The 13,844-nt window shown below is 35.3% G+C and overlaps 1 long non-coding RNA gene across 1 annotated transcript in view; it reads right to left on the reverse strand.

The window, feature by feature from the left end:
- LOC140657497 (uncharacterized) overlaps positions 1-13,844 on the reverse strand; it is a 55,142-nt gene that overhangs the window by 12,532 nt on the left and 28,766 nt on the right. The window contains exon 2 of the long non-coding RNA XR_012044369.1: positions 12,699-12,919. This is a non-coding gene — a long non-coding RNA (uncharacterized lncRNA). The remainder of the gene's footprint in view (positions 1-12,698; positions 12,920-13,844) is intronic.

Consider the following 13,844-nt stretch of genomic DNA (forward strand, 5'->3'; position numbering starts at 1 on the left):
CCTTTGGCCAGTTTGGATCAACTATCCTGGCTGTGCCCCCTCCCAGCTTCTCCTGCACCTGGCAGAGCACGGGAAGCTGAAAAGTCCTTGGCTAGTGCAGCAACAACTAAAACAGCTCTGTATTATCAACCCTGTTTTCAGCACAAATCCAAAACATAGCCCCATACCAGCCACTATAAAGAAAATTAACTCTATCTCAGCTGAAACCAGGACACAAGTAAAGAAGTTGCTAGTTTTTTACTTTTTGATTATTACATTTTTCACTATTAATTTCAAATTTATAGAGATTTCAGCTAAATGAATGTGTACTCACTGCTTGATAACTCTATTTGACAGCTCGTATCATGCAAAATGTATCAAAACAGTTTTCTTATTACAAGACAAAACACATGGATTTTCTGATTTTTCCTTTCTGCATCCTTAGGATAAATGCAAAATTGAGAGCTTAAGAGAGATGCAACACAGGGTAAGGGTGAGGTTGAGAATTATGTCAGGCTTGTCAAAGCATCAGTGGAAGGGTCACAAGAGTCATCTAAGCTCTTCCGCCAAAGTGCCTAATTCAAATTCTAGTGCCCAGCTAAGTTGGTCTATTATTCCATTCATGTTTCTATGAATATTACAGTCCCTTGTACATGATAATTTGGCTTCAAAGCTTCCCACTAAGGTGAAGAGGGGAAATGTGCACCTGACCTGATTCTATTGCAGTTTGTGGCTGAAAAAAAAAAAGCACTTCAGCAAATCACTTATGATATGTGTATTTAAGAGTTCCTAATGCTGCTTTGCCTTTAGCAATTTTTAGCAATTGATCCCAAACAATGGGAATAGGTTCTTTTAAGTTACATTCCTTACTACAGATAAAACAACCTAAAAACACAGGTTGACTTCTGTTGTCACCAATACATCAGTCCATTCAGGTGTGTGTACTGCCACAAGCAGAAAGGACAGAGGTTTGAAGGTCAAAGAGTATAGGGAAGCCCAAAAGAAATACAATGTTGAATTTCTATCCATGCTTCTAGGAACATAAAAGGTTACAGTCTGAACAACGTTACCTTGTTACCGCATTATGAATGGTTGCAAATATTCTACATAAAATGCTGCACCCTTGCAACGCATTTGCTTTTGAAACCAATAATTTCAATGACAATTGATGATCTCTAGTGAAAAGCAACTAATTCTTAAAATGATTTTTTAATGGGAAAAAAAAAAAAAAGTGTGCAGTACAGACCTTTAGATAGGCTGCTTTCTGCACACATCCTTAAGGCCACAAGTTATTTTCATGCTTTTTAGAATGTTCAATATATTTCACAGATGTACAAGGACACTGCAGCTACACAATGTTTTCACTAATAGCAGCCTCCAAGGGAAAAAGCCAAGAAATGAGCCAATGATAAACATTGTATTTCCTAGCTGAGATAGAAACTCTGAATTCATCTCAAAACATCCAAAATGTTGACCTTTGCAAGCTGTGAGTGACATACAATCTGAAAGGGAAAAAAAAAAAGTAAAAAAATACTATGCTTTAGGCATCTGAGCAGAACCAGAACGTCAGAGCACCTCCTCTGGTTCTCAAAATGCACTTCCACTGCAGATGGGAGAACTTAAGGATTTTGTCAGGAATACAAACAAAAGCTGCCTTGGCAACTGCAGTTTCACATGGGCAGGGAAAGTTTCTCTCCTGAGTGGAAAGATAACCAGATTCTATCTTAAATTTTATAGTTACTGCTCTGTCCCTCCCCTATAAAACACCACACACATATGCAATATGGTCATGGTACAAATATAACATATGAGAGTAAATAGCCCTCACACATCTGTCTTAGCACTTGGGACTTTATCAGAAAGAATCTAGAGTAGGAGCAGAAATTTATGCTGCTCTACCACGTAAACACACAACACCTATAAAGTCTTTGCGCACCATCTTATTTTATGTAATGACTTCATTTTCTGGAAGTATTTGTGCAAAAGACAACACAAAGACCTTGCATTAATTACAAAATTAGGCAGTATTGTGTGTTTCATCCATTTTGAAAGCTGTACTACTAAGATGAAGAATGTGTTGTTAGAATGCTTTATAGCTGTGTTGTTAGGAATGAGTTAGAGTAAAATTTCACATATAAAGCTCACAATGACATTTTTCCTATACCAAAATTTAATTTAAGAGGGATATGCTGCATTTTCATAAAACATCTCACAGATTTCAAGTGTATTTTTATGGTTCTCTAGGGAAAATGGAGCAAATTGTATTTTACATCCACTGAAGTTCTCTTGCTGATGCTTTAGGATATATTTTCTGGTTTTGTTTGAGTGCCGTAGTATTTACATTTTCAAATTATCTGCCAATCTATATTCTCAGTAGTTACTCTTGTTGTGATTATTTTCTCTTTTTACCGTATGTTCACTATTACTCAATTGTTAAAGGTACTCTGAAATGCATTCTATGACTGAGCAACTAATCCAGCGAGAAGTTATGTGTTGATATGTTCCCTGATCATTTTCTCAGGGAAAGAATAGATCATTGATTAGATTACTTTCCCCACCGTATACATATATGGCTCAGTTTAGCCTTAGCTTTCGTAACTGGTTTTGTACAGACAAAGTATTTTTACTCATTGCAGATTAACTAATGTGTTTTCCTGTCAGGGAAGACCTTTAACATCACTTTCTGACTTCCAGTTATGAACCAGGAACTGGGTATGACAAAACAGGATTAACACCCAGCTATTTAATTGAAACCCCAAAATCCAGGATACACTTCACTGCATGAGACAGAATGACAGATTATTCTTCTGTCCCAATTTTCTCCTTTCAGGAATGGCAGAGATATAAGAACTGTATACTTAGCACAGAGCTAAAATAATTCCATAAACATAACAGTGAAAAAGTCAGACTCAACTCACTGAAATTATAATCTGCAGGCAAGCTAAATTTCTTGAGCCACCTCAGCTTTAGCATCCTCAACACCTCAATAATGAGAAGGTTCATTATTATCACACTTGGAAAAGAGAAGGGGAGGGGGGAAGAGAGGAAGAGGGAAAAAATCCACAAACACCTGTATAATAAATAATAATAATCCCATCTTTACTTTATGTAAGAACTCATGTACGATATTGTACCAAATTCTCCTTATCCTTGACAGTTCCTTCTGCCACTGCAGTTCACCTCCAAATGATATGGTCTAGACAATTTAGCTCTTTCAGGTAAATAGTGCCAAAGCACCAGTCTGACAAGTTCTCTGCATAATTGTTAATAATTCATACATTAAAGAAACAAAAAAAGTTCATAGGGATGGAAACAAGCCAATTTCGTGTCAATGTTAAGATAAACAGATCTGTTCTAAGTAATTGCACAGCTTTTTTGACTACAGTTTAACGGTGCTCATGTAGAAAGTATGTCTTGTGTTATACAAGACATGATAGAAAGTGACCATCATGGTCTCTCCTTAAAATCTTCAACTCTAAGAATAGTTCAGTGAAGATGCTCAAATGTGCAGCCATAAAAAACCGCTATAATTGCAAACACAAAACTTGCCTGCAAAAGTTGATCAAGGCTAACTACTAACGATGCTTAACTGCTTAACCAAACATTTAAAAGCACAGAAAAGGAGAGTTAATATCCCAATTTCCCCACTCTGCCCAAATATAACACTCTTAAAACAGAGCTAAATAAGTTCTTTGCATCCCAGTCTTTCTGTGGTGTGAATGATTTGTTATGTCATCGTCCAGAAGTCCCTTCCCTGAATCCTCACTCAGTTGTGGCTCTAGGAGGAGACTAAGTCTGGATGTTCTTTCATTGTCCATATGGAGCCTTGCCCATGACAAAGAAATGCATTCTTAGTTTTGGTGTTCTTGAAAGGCTATCACCTTGGGGTAATACAACCCCAAGAACATCGCTACTAAAACTGACCAAAAAATGTATATGGATTTTTTAGTTATGGATTTATTCAATACTTCATACTTTCCTTTTATATTGTTATCCCAACATATTCAGATATTCAGTTAAAATGAAAGTTATATTTTAACAACTAATAGTTGTACAATATGATTTCTGACAGTTACACAGAATACCTTACAATTATGCTTCACAACTTTATTTAGGATCCTTGGTCCTAGGCTACCTAGGATATGCTAGGTACTAGAGAAATGGCAGGTAAGCCAGCCTGCCCAGCAGAGCTGCTTGTCTACAATTCTGACCAGATGAAATGGATGGCTAAATAGACAAATAGGATGGATGGCAAGTGACTGCACAAATGTGTATCTGCAGACATTAGCAAGGCTCGATCAGTGCAGAAACAGCCACAAACCTCATGGGCATGGTGTTAAGATTGACCAGTCTTGAATGGAAACACAGACTCTTTTGAAAGCATTCTTTTTGAAAATCACTTTGCTTTTACCATCAAAGTAACTGTGTGCTGGAGCTAAGGTAGCTGCGTTGCAATGAAATATGCATTTATATCTGACAAGGAAAATGCATTTCTTACGCAGGTTGCACACCTTATTTGGTGTCTCTCAGCAATTCAGTCCATTGCTTTTAAGTAGCTGAATTTTCGAAAAGATGCAACAGATGACTTTAGTGTTGCTTATTAGCAACAAGAACAAACTTCTGCAACAAATTCTTCAATTTTGTTTTTAAAATGTTTTCTTTTTGCTTTTCAATAAATACGAGAGTGTGTTATCGCTCCAGCTTAAACATAAGAGGTGAGATGTACTGCAGAATCAGTAATAGTGCATGAAAAATCTTCTAGGTGATGATGCAGAACTTACTAACGTTAACAGGAGGGCTTCCTGATGCTCAGCTGCAAACATATGTGCACATCTAAATTTAGTCTCTGACTCATTGGCACATCTGAGTGACTATTTTGTTACTGGTGTTGCATTTACAACCGTATGCACTTGAAAACTATATAAATATTGAAATCGTGATGCCCTTCAACATACTGGAGCAAGTTGCTGAAGCCAGCACTCCTGCTGAACTAAACATGACAGTTTATGACTAATCACCACACCTAAAGATGCACAATTAAATACATATTAAGTGCAATTGATTAATTAACTGGTGTGCTTGCAGCATAAAATATGTGTTATACTTAAGTGAAAGAGAATATTTTACCTTGCTTGATGAGGTGCTTTGACTATTGTCTTCACTGAAGAACAGATGTGTACTAACAAGCTCCCATGGTAGAATTCAAGTACTGCTGAATGGTAACCAAAGATCAGAGAAGCGTAGCACTAACTAGAGGGTCTAGTAGAAAGTATATTAATGCCCAGCTGTAAATGGGAACTCCCAAATAACTGCATGGCCCAAATGGTACATTAAACTTTTAGAAATATTTCAACCTGGACAGACTGAAGAAATTAATTTTTAAAAAGTAGATACACAGCAGGAAAACATTTGTAAAAAAGCAATACGAGCAGAAGGAATATTACAAAGATATAATGTAAGAAAAGCTATACAGAAAGACACCATCTGCAGATGAGACAGACTAATTTCAGTCTGCAAGACAAAAAAGGAAATAAATTGTATCAGGAAAAGTATACAGAGATCAAGTTGATATAAGCTGATGTACATTAAGCAATTAACTGTAGTGATCAGATTTGTATGTTATGGTCTTTATCAGAAATAGACAAAAATGAGAGTTGCATTCCTGTAGGTTCAAAGAAAAATTCAGTTGACTAAAATGCCTTGCAAGTTCTGCTGGAAAGGAAAGTGTAGCATAAGAGCACTTAGGAGATGCACAGACAACAGTACCATGTGAACATGAGAAGTCATTGGTTCATTGTCTGCACCAGAACACTATCTGGTTTGCCCAATGGAAAATCCAGTGGAAATTAAGTATCGCGGAGCAGGGTAAGTTGCAAAGGGAGATTCTGCTTTATAACCTTCACAATTATTTTGTTTGTCACTCAGCTTAAGGTAGCTCACAAAAACAGTACCTAAGTTAGACTAAATATGTACGAAAAGCAAATCAAGGGCATTACTGTGTCTACAGAAAGGAAACAGTCCTTGCAAACAGAAAGAGAAGAAAGAAAGTATTAAATAATTCATACAGCTGAGCACTTTGCAAAAAAACGCTCGCTGTGAATTGCATATGGATATCTGGTTTTATGACTGGAAAACTGATCTTGAAACTCCAGAAAAAAAATTTCATGTCATTAATCTTAAATTCAAAGCAATATTGAAAAGAATTGTATGAAGATCAATAAATAACTGTAATTATTGAGGAAAACTATGAATAAAAAATTAAATTGCAAGCTGTAAGCCTCTAGGCACTTTGCACCATTAAATATATTTCTATTTTTACGTCTCAACTCTCTCTGAAAAAAGGAAGAAAATGAAGAACTTTAAAAGAAAATGATGATTCTTTTACTGAAAGAAAATAACTTGAACACCTTCTTTGTTATGAATAAAAATTACATTGAAATGAAAGTCAGCTTCCAATACCATATTATTTAAGTAGAAAAGAGCAGGAATTTGTTCAACAAGAGCAAAATTGCAGGGTAGACTATTTCCAATATAGCATGTACATTTTTGGGTACAATACGTATATTCTGATGTACCAAGTTTTCTGAACATTGGCATAAAAAAGTATATCTCAAGATGGTAAAAATTATTCCTAGACATTCAACTGAAGCAGCAAGTACAAACCATTACTTTCTCTTCTTGTCTTCTTGTTGGGAGCTCATGGTCCCTTGAAAATTTAGTTTGAAGGTCTCTCTGATTTCTAGATTAATTAGATGAGAAAACTGTACGATCTTTTGATGCTTTCCATTTTACAGTTGCTGTGTAGACCAAATAACTAAAAGGTTTTTCCATAAGAATATATGTTGTATACGATCTAAAATAAACTGTAACTGAATTTTGTGTATTTTTGGTGTAAACCTTTTTTTGGTACCATTTTATGTCATTTCATTATGTAATGACTATTGCTTCAATGAGTATGATGTCAGTGCAGGACTTCTGTTATAAAGGTATGTGGTGTAACTGCATTAATCACAGAACTACTTCTGCTTCATAATGTAAACAATGTTTAATTTCTTTGTAATGATTCTGTTTAAACATTTTTACCTACCTCTTTTGCTACAATGCAGAGTTTCTACTTTCTGATTCTTGTTAAAAGCTGAATGGCTTTTTTTCTGCCTTTTAAATTTGTGAATTCATTTGTTTTTAACTTACTAAGTAGTCATTTCCTTCCATTCAGTATGCCTTTTTTCAAACATTTATTTTGCAAGTATTTAGTACGTGTCATTGCAAGTTTCTGTCAGGTGGTGTGCATCACTGGCCTTGCATTGCCTTAATTACTAACATCCAAGCATTGGTCAAATGCTTCTAAAAACCACTAGGCTGCACACACCTCAGTGTGAACTTGATACTGTGCCGTGTTCAGCACTCTTCCTCTAATGCAGCAAGACATAATAAAATAATCACGTGCCTGGTTTTTTAATATAAAACTAGTTCTATAGGTGAATTAGCCATATATTTAAAATCAAGTACAAGGGAGATAAGTCTACAACACACACACCACATTATTATATTTACTATTAATTATTGCGAGATCTAAGTATGTGTTTTAATTTTCAACTTAATGAGCCCTTCTCCCCTAGATCCAATCTCTTTCATCATTTTAGCAAGCTCTGTCCTGATGCAAGATGTTGAAGTTTCCTCACGCTCTTAGCCTATTCCACAACATTCAGAAAACCTTTTCTGATTTATTGTCCAAATTTATTCTTGACCAATAGATACAAATACTGTAACACATCAAGATCTGATTCCATACCTGTCAAAGCTAATGATACCCCTATACTGAATTCAGTAGACTCCCTAATTGACGATAACTGACAAAGGAAGCTACAGGTTTTGTTTCACAAATGAGACACACTTCTATGTTTATTTACTGATAGAAAGTTGACTGCACTGTTACTGAACCAAAAGTACTGACTGGATGGCATAAAAGCAAAAATAACTGTACTTTCAAAGGCCAGTTACACGCTATTAACTTGTAACTTGTGGGGATCATCAGGCCAAGCTGGAAATGTTTTCAGTTCAGCCCTTGAAATAGAAAATGAGTATTAAAAAATGTTGGACAGGATGATCATTGAAGCCCTTCTCACTTCATGCACAACATGTATTACATGTATTCCCAACTTCCAATGAGTAAAGTAATACTGAAAAAAGCCTCAAAAAACTACCATTTGCCAAAAGAAGAGAGCAGGAGAGGTCCAGAATACTGACAAATCCTAGAACTGTCCTGGATCAAATGAAAGGTCTGTCAAGTTTATTTTTCTGCTTCACACAGTGGCCAAAAGATGACTAAGGAAGACTGGAGAGAAGGAAAGAAAACAGTCTTTAAAGATATTTTTAAAAAAACCCAAACTCTCAGCAAGAACTGAACCTGTTTGACTAAGGATTTATTCAACTGCTTAACTACAGTTTGAAATCATTTTCTGAGTCATATGCCATAATATATGGATTAAAATTTAACACTGGAATCTGAAGGCAATCTCTAGCCAATGTCAAATTTTAGGCTGGAGTTTTAGATAGAACTTTTGTTTTGTGCAATGACCAGCAACAACTCAGAAAATACAAGACGAAGAGGGAAAAACAGTAGATTTTATTAGTTGTTTTAATTGCACCTTCATGTAGGGGATTAAGATTTTAAATATTCCATAGGTGTGGCTAAATAACTCCAAAATACAAAACACCTGGTAGGACTGTGTTGTAGTAGAGCAGCGTTTATAAATGTAGGTAGTAACAGCCAAGTTACTACCTACGTAAGTGATAGGTTTATCACTGAGCCAATGCCAAACACTGAATAGTGCTAGAAAAAAGAAGTATTGTCTAATTAAAGGGGCCATTATGCTTTAAGAACTGATCTTAAAATACAAGAGAAACAACAGACGTGATTCATGTTATGCCAAACATATTTCTGCATAATTAACATTTAAAAAATTAATATTTTTACAGTAATTTAACTATTTGACTATTTTAGTATTAAAATAAATTAGATGCCTACTGCTATACCAGTTTTGATCAGAATAAAACAGCAAATTTTAATGAATCCTTGCATTCTGCTACAGCAGAGAAAAGCTAATGCCACTAAGACAGCACCAAAGTAGGAACAAAACCAGTATTTTGAATAGTTACTGACTGTGAGGGTGACTAAAATTGTTTGTGTGACAGTATCTATAGTGCAGTGTAGGCAAAAACAGTAGCACTAGAAAAATGATCACTATTTCAGAATGTACACACTAACTACTGCATGGACAAAATGCCGTTTATAATGACTGACACTTCTCTAGCCTCTGTTGTGCCAGTGTTGATACTGCACTAGAAGGTAAGTGCAGTGAGCCCTTTAGATCTGTAAGTGAGCCTCACAGAAGCCAGATAAGCTGCCTTGAATGTTGGAGCAACATCCTTGCACTTTTACCTTCAGAAGAGTTCAGCCTGATCAACAAAGCAGAAATTTTGGAGATCACAAGCATATCTGACCCATTAAAGAACACATGGCCTTGGATAACCCATATAATGACCCCTTTCAAAGAAAACAAACTACTTGGAGCCATAATGAATCAAGTAATGTGTCCCACTATAAGAAAGCTACATATATCAGGAAATAAGTTTTTCAACCTCTAATAGCTTCACTGTCTCCCAAACCATGGGCAACCTTGTCTAGTGAATTAACTAAACCATGATTTTTTCTCCCTCTGCAGTCTTTAGTAACACAGAAGACTTGGTCATGATAATATATTCACAAGTTCATTCAGAAATAAACAGGACAGAATAGTGATGGACAGCTTATCAGACAGAAAACAGTAGTTTTCTGCACCTGTTCCCCGTAACTGTTATCCCTGCCTTACAAGGTAACATGCAGTATTATTTTACTTCCTATTTCCACATTCACACTGAGCTGTCATCAAGTATATCGATGCTGCTACACCTCTAGAAATCCATTGCGCATAGCCCCTCCCAACATGTAGTGTAAGACCATTTCCATATGCCTCTTTGGTCCTCTTGTGCTCAAAAGAAAAAATTCTTTTCAAAATTATTCTGAAATTCTTTTGAGCACAAGAAGACCAAAGAGGCATATGGAAATGGCCTGATCCTACACGTTGTAAAAGAAATTCCTGTGTTCCAGAGAGCTCAAGTGTTGTATTTGTACATGACTGCAAGCTACATGTGAAGGTGGCACATTTGTTACCTTGCATTCCCCCTTTCAGGTCAGGCATACGGGGAGGATGCAAAGTAACTTGCATACTAAAATATATTATCTTATTTTAAAAAAAAAAAAAAAAATCATTTTCAAAGCAAATTGTTCTGGATTTGAAACATCTCCCTGGATGTTTATGGTATAACTCTGGGAAAGCAGAAAGTGAAGATATTATCTGGTTATTAATTTTTCTGAAGGCATGATTCCATCAACACCTCCAACATCTGTTTATAACAATGTAAGTTATTTAGGTCTCTGTGTGCAAGTGACGTAATTTTACTATCTTGCATTTCAAATAAAAGTGTGCATTCTAAATTTCCATAGTTTAATTATAGTATTCTCTTTATAATTATTTGCAAAATCTTTGAGCTTTGCTTCATCAATGGAAAAATCTAGGAAAACACCTCTCTTCTTTTTAATCTTAGTGATTAAAGAAACCATATGAACTATTTCTTCATCTTTTCTGGTGTCAGGGAGTGTGCTGACCATCTGGAATCCTTGAGGTTTGTTTCTGAATTGTCAGATATTATATCTAATGATTGCATACCTTTAAGCACCATGCCTTTGAAAAGAAAGGAAACCAGAAACCCAAAGTGTGGCTTGCCTCAGAAAGAAAATTTGGATATATAATTGAAAATAAAATTTGGCTCAAATTAAATAATTTATATTTACAAACATAACACATTAGTAAAACTACATATTAAAATGTATGCTGATTAACAGACATTAATAGAACATTCACCTAATCTGCAGTATATTTCAAAAGGAAGGGTTTTTTTTAAATAAGATTTAAGATTCAAGTTCGAGCATTTTATATTTGGTATGACTCATTCAATCGGTCCTTATTTGATTTAATAATTGGGATGTGTATTTGTCTTCAAAGACAAATTAAAACACAATATTTGTAAAACTATAGGTAGATTTTTTGTAATGGAAATGTCTAAGGTACCATTAATAGGACAAGACAGTTCAGCCACCTGAGGTATAAAATGGATTATATACAAAATGAGTTGCCATCTTACCAAATCTTACCAAAGCTGAGTCATTGAGCTAATAACATGTCTTCCAATGCATTGTTCCATGCGGCACTTTAAAGTGCTTCTCTTTTCACTGGAGTTTGCCAAATTGCTAAGCTACACAAACACTGGTTGCTTGAATATAGCCACATATGAAGGGGAAAAAAATATTTCAGACTATAAACTGGTAACTTCTGTACAAGAAAGTAAATTTTTATCTCAAATAGTGGTACAATGACAAGTTCCTATAACCGACCTTCTGTTTCTAAAGTCAAATTTCATTGCTGAAGAACTTAGCTGGGTCTCAAAAAAGTGTTCCAAAGGCCCTTCCTTCCCTCCTTTCCTTCCTTCTTTCCTTTCAGAGGCTTAAAACCAAACCTTTTGGGCATACTTGTGATTCAGAAACAAAACAAAAAAGAAGCAAATATATTTAAACCTGAATTTAACCTCATAATGCTGCTCTCAGGATCACCATTAATCATATCACACATCAACAGTATAAGACAAATTGAACACAAGTCTATTTAGTAACTGCAGGAAATATTTGAACTGTTGACATAATATGGAAGATGAGATGAACTTATATTTTAGTAGTAAGAGAAGGAAAGCACCTACAAACAAGAACCAATTTTAGGTTGAATAGATATGCAAACATCTTGCACGTTTCATTTTTATAGAAGATGTAAACAGAAAGCTAACAATCCCCTTTCCTTCAGATTTTTGTGCATGGTACTTTCAGGCTGTCTTTTAGTGTGCCTCAACTTCTATTACTAATGAATATGAAAGAGTATGGGAATCCTACACATTAAAATGTTTCAACAACAATTTTAGAAACTGCATTCAGCTTTTCTCTCTGATAAATGTCTTTGTTCTTTACAGGTGAGTTCCAATGTGATGTGCCCCTAGTGTATAACTCCTGCTGTAAGACCTCAGTGAGAATGGATGAGTCATGATGCCTTCATTGCTCCCTAATCCCATTATCCATCTATATCTTCCCTACCTACCTAAATAGCTTTATTACCTTCCTGATAGATTCACTCAGAAGCAGGAAATCAGCCCAGAGATCAGCACAACTGTAACAAACATCTTATAATTTGTCAGCTACCTAAATTATCAGCTACCCTGCTTGTAGTCACTCTTTTGACATTTGCCAAATAATAAGTCCGTATCTTGATGAATTTTAAGCAGATAAGTGGAACAGATCTAAACTTCCTCCTCCATGAATTTCCCCATACATTTCCTATAGATACATCACATCAGTTATTATTCTTTGGTTTTTCCAATTCCCTAAAAAATTCTGGTTTTATGTAAGAACCATACAGGCACACATGCATATACAAACATACATGTAACATGCATACCAAATGTTCATTTTATTTACATGAATATTTGTGTGAGTTCTTCTCACACACCCAGAAGCATGCATAGTATTAAAGCTTTATCACTTTGTTTTGTCAGATGCATCTTGTTAGAACACATACCTTGTTCTTGCAGAGGTCAGACTGAGCTTCCATCTGCCTTTTTTTCTACAGAAGAGTTTGCCAGTAAGACTTCTTGGCCCAGGCCAATAGTTCATGTACAAGAAGTGGCATTTTTCTATAGATCTCCCTTGACTCTCTCCTTCACGGTCTTCAGCTCAGACCACAAGATTTTCCAGTGTCATGTGCAACTTCATCTCTCTTGGGACACAATTGTCTTGGAGCTATTTCAAAAAGAAAAAAGATTTCTGTTCATATTTCTAGTAGTTTAGATTTTGGGGGATTTTGGGGGTTTTGGGTTTTTTTGTTTTTTTTTTCTTTGGTTGGTTGTTGTTGCTGGTTTTTTTTACAGTTAGAAAATTGGCAATTTTATTTACCAGAGAATAAAATCATTCTGTGTTTCTAGAGGTATTTCAGTCTTCCCTTTAATGCCATTTCTCATTCAAAATCACTGTGTGGTTAAAATATACATTCTTTTATTTAGCTGGTAGATTGACATTTTTATGTACAATGGATTGCTCACTTTATCATCTTATAAGGATAGAAAATAACTGAAAAATTTACTTTATCGGGACACCTCACAAGAGACAGAGCTACATATACTTAACTTTTTATTATTATTATTTTAAAAAGATTTTAATTGTCTTGACCCGACAATCAAAGAAGAATTAAGCTAATTATCCAAGACACTTCAGTTTCTGAGCAGTAATTGGAGGACAAACAGCATGTACATTTAATATCAACATGCTAAAAAGCAGTACTTGGGCTTTAATAATTAGCACCATGAAGCAGGGAATTAACAATCAATTCCCCATACACAAAATAACTGCAGTCTGTTGTGTGTCTATAAAAAAGTATCCTAACCAGAAAAGTGTCAAAATTTCAGATGAGGAATTAGAGAAGGGTACCTCTAGTCCTTGCTTTCAGAATGCACATTTACATCCTGTTTCAGCTTTAAAATAATAATTAATTGAAGAAATACTTTGTGATGATTACTGTTATAAAGGGAGAAAAACAAGAGGAACAAGCAAAAAGAGAGGTGGCATACAGAAGCTGATTCACAGACAGGTCATCATGTTCAGTGTTTCTTGTTTGCTATAGCTCCCTTGACAGCAGAAATACTTTGTATACCAACTTTTGATTAGCATG

This window comes from Ciconia boyciana, chromosome 10 (assembly GCF_034638445.1).
Source record: "Ciconia boyciana chromosome 10, ASM3463844v1, whole genome shotgun sequence".
Lineage (NCBI taxonomy): Eukaryota > Metazoa > Chordata > Aves > Ciconiiformes > Ciconiidae > Ciconia > Ciconia boyciana.